Source organism: Carcharhinus amblyrhynchos, chromosome 9 (genome assembly GCF_965287045.1).
Source record: "Carcharhinus amblyrhynchos chromosome 9, sCarAmb.v2.hapA, whole genome shotgun sequence".
Lineage (NCBI taxonomy): Eukaryota > Metazoa > Chordata > Chondrichthyes > Carcharhiniformes > Carcharhinidae > Carcharhinus > Carcharhinus amblyrhynchos.
In genome coordinates this window covers 85,020,668-85,026,667 of record NC_137332.1, presented here as the reverse complement: position 1 = coordinate 85,026,667, position 6,000 = coordinate 85,020,668, and the positions used below count along the sequence as shown (strand labels likewise).

Here is a 6,000-nt window from a genome sequence, read left to right as displayed (position 1 = left end):
TCCAGGGATGTGCAGGTTAGGTTGATTGGTCATGCTAAATTGCCCCTAGCATCAAGGGGTTAGGAGAGTAAAAATGTGGGGTTACAGGGATAGGGACTGGGTGGGATTGTGATTGGTGCAGACTTGATGGGCCGAATGGCCTCCTTCTGCACTGTAGAGATTCATGAAATTTCAAGAGAAGCCCTGCAGAATGTCAGACAATGATCTAGGTTGATGGTAAAGGGCAGTAATGTAAGATTTTGGATTTGGGGACCATGGCTACCAAAGATAGGCAGTCAACCATTCATGAGTAATTTTAAAATAGTTTATTAGAAGCAAATTTAGATATGATGCATTAATTAATTAAACAGAGAAGTATACAACCCATTACAGTTCAGAGTGGTGTATCAATCCCACTAAACGAATAGATGGTTGCTCAGAGTTTGTTGATTGCCGTAGTTTGTGACAGCAGCATTCTGCTCTCTAGTGGATTTGTTAGGGAATTTTCCCTTGGTCTTCCCCCTCCTCCTGTGGTCCATCTTCCATCTGAAGAAGGCAGCTGGCCAAAGATTCCTTGTCCTGGAGCATTTGTTAATATACACTTTTTCTGGGGGCTGCTGGCTTTCCAGTGTCAATCATCTATTAAAACCCCACTGATCTGTGGATACAGCAAAAGCACCCAAAAGTCAGGGTGGTCACCTTCCTCCATTTCTTGTGATCCTGCTCAAGATCAGTTTTTCTAGTTTAAATCATGCGGAGGGTAATTTCCTGACTGTTTCTAAACACTTACATAGATAAGGGGGTTCACAAACACCATCCTGCCAACTTTGGAATGTCAAAGTAGAATGACAACCATGAAGTGATCCTGATTTTTCCCAAGACTGTTTAGAATTGTTGCCTATTTGGAAATTGCCTTTCCGGAGAGAGAGAATCAATGCTGTTTTAGCTAATCGCATGAGTGTTCTACACTATGCAGAAAATAAGAGTTTATTAAAGCTCTAATTTCTTACACTGCTAATAAGTGCTACATTTTTTGGAGGCAGGATAAATAGGAATAAAATATCAATACAAGTTCCATTTGTTGAGCTGATTTTCAAAGACACCACAGCACTTTTGAAGAAGATGACAAAAATTATTTCCTTAACTATTATTTTTCATTTTTCACTCATCACATTATTGTTGCTCGTTCTTGTTTGTCTTTCACGTTTTTTCACATAATTGTATATGAAGCCCTTTTACAGGTTTGACTGACGTGTTGAGGTTAGTGGGGTAAAACATCTACAGTATTCTATTCATTTCATGTTTACAAGCATTTTCCAACAGAAGTCACTGGATAGCAATGAGAAATGGAACCCTGGCTGATTATCTTTTCCACCCCATACCACTCTGCCTCAGCTGAGGCCATCCAGGGACCTTCCCGGTACAAACTTAATTGGAGTGAAGGCTTTCCACCCCCATCACTGTGCCTGATTACATGACCTCCACTATCAAATTCACCACTGGGCAGGGTCTTAATTTTTGTCTTATGTACCCTGATCACAATGACGTATGTAACTAGTCCAGCTGTGGTTATTCTGGCAGAAAGTTATACAAAATATTTGAAGTTGAAGATATAGTACATGTTTGAACCAAGAAGAATGGTATCCGTTTCACAGTGCTTACTCAAACTGGCTGGCATTAATAAACTTTTGCATTAAATCTGGATGTTTCTTAAGCCAGCTAAGTTGCAAAATATTATTTTGGCTCAGCTGCCTTGCCTCATCTATCCAAACAATCATTTTTTTAAAAACATAATTTGAATCCTTAGTCTTCTCTTTCTATACTTCCAGTGCAAACACTTGGACTGTATCTAAGACTATTGTTCCACCAAGGCTATTTCAACTACTATTACCGGGGAGGATACAAAAGGGGGCAGTCAATGGGGGAAGGCAGAGAATGCAACAGTATAGGCAAATCCTGCTTCTTTTTTTATGCTAACAGTGCACTTTGGTGCAATATTTAAAGGCTTAGCTTGGTCCTGAAATTTGTTGCTTGTATATTGAGAGAAAGTTCATTCTCATTTCCTCACATTAAGTTGATCTCAGTTGGAGCAGTAGCAGCATGGGGAAGGGAATCAGACTGGTTCCTCTTGAATCTGTAAAGTAAGATGCAGGAAACTGGAATCATTCTGGCAGCAAAATATTCTGACCTTCAGGTTTGCTCTACATTTGTCACAAATTGCCACAAGCTCATCCATCTGCTCCATAAATAAGGACTGGGATAACAAACAGTTGTCTCATTTTAATTGCAAGTATGATACTTGATTTCCACACATTCTCATCAAGAAATCATATAACTTCTCAAATGGTGTGAAAGAAAATATTCAACAGTCGGGTTCTCAAATATGCTACTTTCCTTCCTTTTCTGATAGTTCCAATCTGGTTGGTATTTTTTCAGGTGAACATCTGGAATATTTTCTTTTATGAAAATATTATTTTTGATACAGGGACACTTCAAAATTGACCACGGTTAATACGTTATATATTTTGGAGGGAGTGATTGGCAGCCATATTGTTGACTGAGTTTACTGCTTTTGAATCCAAGGATTCTGGAATGGTAATTGATTGTGTAATGTCAATTAATGTTGCCATTTTGAGAATATCTGTGATTAATTTGCCAGTCAGAACTGTAAAATAATACCAGCAATGTTGAAACAAGGATGAAAATGTTGAACCAATTGTATAATTTTATGGGTTTAGAGGAATTTAAGTATTGGTGAAATAATCAAAATAACCAATCTTCTTAATTAATAGAAATTTCCTTGACAGATTATCCAGATTAAATGGAGTTTCCACCAATGATTTGGGAGAAGTTCCCCAGCTATCCAGTGAGACTTTCAGAAGTTTTAACATCAATAGCAAGTGTTGGTTGTTACTTATAGATCAATAGTCCATTATTATCAGCATCAGGTGGAAACTAACCAGATTCCAGAAATGTCTGTTGTTATGTGCAGCAAAATCAGTTCTTGCAAAGGTTTCTAATTTTGGATTTGTGCTGAGTTTTCTTTTGGGGTAGATTTTCATGGCCCTGGCATAGCCTAATGTGGGTTCTCCTCCTGAAAGGACCGAGCTTCATTGAAAAGGTAGAAAATTGAAGTGCAGCCACAGCCTTACCAGTAACTACAAGTTAGCCCTGAGGGAGTGAGTGCTTGACTGCTGTTGCAGATTGACAGTCAGAAGGTCCTTATTACGCAGGAGATCATGACTATCAGGATGATAGGTATAATATAGAGGTTTGGCACATGTAAGGTTAACAAGGGACTGAGTACAGTTCTGCCCACTTGCTGATGTGAGAGTATGTGATCCCAACCTAGGGGTTAGTCTAGTGTTGGACAGAGCTAGGTACACAAGCAAGCATGGAGACAGCTCCCAGCTTGAACTCTTCATTGAATGTATGTACACCGTTCTTGTAGTTAATTAATACCTGTTTTTAAGCAACTTAAGGCTGCAAAGATTTCATAAAGATCAATTGAACAGCACCTAACATCCTACAATATTGTAGTAACGAATGGAAATATCCAAAACATGCAGTCAAAAGCTAAAATCCTGCAGGACTAAAGAAAAATCAAAGAAACATTCTGACCTGAAGCAGAGTTTGAGACACTGATTATGTAGAGGAGACTTGCCAGGGAAAAGCTCTAAAGAAAGGCTTGGAAGCTGAAGGCAGAAAGTTAAAATTCCTCACTGCAGCAGAAGATTCCATGGGTCTCTTGAAGGTCCAGCTTTAATTCCAAATGTGCAGAGTCAGCAGACCTAAAGCCTTTAAATCCAGATCTAAAACTTTTAAATCCCAGTACAAAACAAATCCTGAGAAACTTGTAAATAGCTCAGTGGTCAGAAATTATCATTTAAAAACTCCATTGGAAAACCAGATTTTCAAGCCAGTGCGTGAACACATGACATCCAAGCCTGCTCTTTTTTTTAATCCAATTCAATCAAATCAAGTCCAATTCAGAGTTCAACAAGTGAGATATTCCCAATCCAAGCTGATAAGACAGGGCTCTCACCTCTTGTCTTGGCCTTGATCTACATGATCCAAGCTGATTGGAGTAGGCATTGCACCTCCTCCAAGGCTTGATCTCACTTGCATATTAGCCAAAAGGCAGAGATGCCACTTTTAAAAATTACTTCAAATGAAGCTAAAATGTAACCATAGAAAATTACAGCTCAGAAACAGGCCTTTTGGCCCTTCTTGTCTGTGCCGAACCATTTTTTGCCTAGTCCCACTGACCTGCATTTGGACCATATCCCTCCACACCCGTCTCATCCATGAACCCGTCCAAGTTTACCTTAAATGTTATAAGTGACCCCACATTTACCACTTTATCCGGCAGCTCATTCCAAACTTCCACCACTCTCTGCGTGAAGAAGCCCCCCCTAATATTCCCTTTAAACTTTTCTCCTTTCACCCTTAACCCATGCCCTCTGGTTTTTTTCTCCCCTAGCCTCAGTGGAAAAAGCCTGCTTGCATTCACTCTATGTATACCCATCAAAATCTTATACACCTCTATCAAATCTCCCCTCATTTTATTCCAGAGAATAAAGTCCTAACCTATTCAATCTCTCTCTGTAACTCAGCTTCTCAAGTCCCGGCAACATCCTCGTGAACCTTCTCTGCACTCTTTCAACCTTATTTACATCCTTCCTGTAACTAGGTGACCAAAACTGTACACAATACTCTAAACTCGGCCTCACCAATGCCTTATATAACCTTACCATAACACGTAACCTAATGACTTCAACCAAGTACGGCATGTCAATACTACACTTGATCTTAGCCAAAAGGCTGAGGGTGAAGACAGGAGGAATCATTAATTTGGAAGAATCGCAACTAAAGAATCAACTTTAAAAACCAGCAAAGGCCAGGATTCAACACTTTCATTTCCCTAAAGCATAGCACTGAAAAGGAAAAGTCTGCAGCTACTCAATCCAAGCCATCAATATTGAAGGAAAAACACATTAAGTAAGATTTGTCTTTTTTTTAATGGATATACAAGCCAATAAATGCTGAGGATGTAATGTCAGTCACTGGCTAACTTGTTGGGATGGGGTGAGGGGTGGGGGTAGTGGATGGTGTGGAAGGAGGGGGTGGTTCAGCGGTGATACTTTGAGAGACAATGGAACACTTTGTCTCCAGACAAAGATACCTCTAAAGCATTCAGGAACTAATGGTCACTTTTGGTAGAGACAATGTGGCATATTGGGCAATGTGATCTCATCAATAAATATCCTGTGTTTAATGTCCAGATGGATTTGTGGATTTTGACTTCCAGGAATATATAAAGACAGGGATAAAATCCAGCTGAAAATCTGTCCAGATTGTGAGTGCATGAACCAGTGCGGGGGTGTCAAGAGGGTGACACCTATCCCCAGAAGCAAAAAGCCAACCAACGCCAGCAGCATCCCTGCAAAAGCCATTTGCAGATTTATCTCTGGTTGTTGAAGTAAGCCAAGTCAACAAAGACCATAGCTGAAACAAAAACTGACACACTTCTCCGCCAAACTGACTATTCATCTGTGAGGTTAATGCCAATAGAACCTCGAATCACAATGGCTGCAACACTCAGTCACCTACTCCTCACAAGTCATGGGCTGTTTCATCTGTCTTTTTTTTAACTTACTGACTTTGGACTCAGTTCTCACTTCTAATATGCTTTTATATATGCATATATTTTACCATTTTCTTGTCTTTAGAAGATAATAAACTCACTCTATCTTTAAATCAAGAAATTCTGGTTAAGCTGGCTCCTTTTAAAACGTAAAACGACAGGGAAAATGTATCTGCAAAGGGACGGTTTTTTTAGTTCACCTTGTTGCAACCAGCAAAGGGGGGTGAATAAAAAAAGGGAGTCAGTTTATTCCTTCTCATTTGGGATATAAGAATTTGGGGGTATCCCAACTGGACAGTAACAAATTGAGGGATCACATTCAGTTTAACAAACTTGGGGAACCTCACCCTTGGACCAGTTGTAACAAAGCCACT

General features: G+C 39.6%; 1 long non-coding RNA gene across 1 annotated transcript in view; it reads right to left on the bottom strand.

The window, feature by feature from the left end:
* Positions 1 to 350: 350 nt before the first annotated feature.
* LOC145348461 (uncharacterized) overlaps positions 351 to 6,000 on the bottom strand; it is a 66,659-nt gene continuing 61,009 nt past the window's right edge. Inside the window, exon 3 of the long non-coding RNA XR_013887940.1 lies at positions 351 to 637. This is a non-coding gene — a long non-coding RNA (uncharacterized LOC145348461). The remainder of the gene's footprint in view (positions 638 to 6,000) is intronic.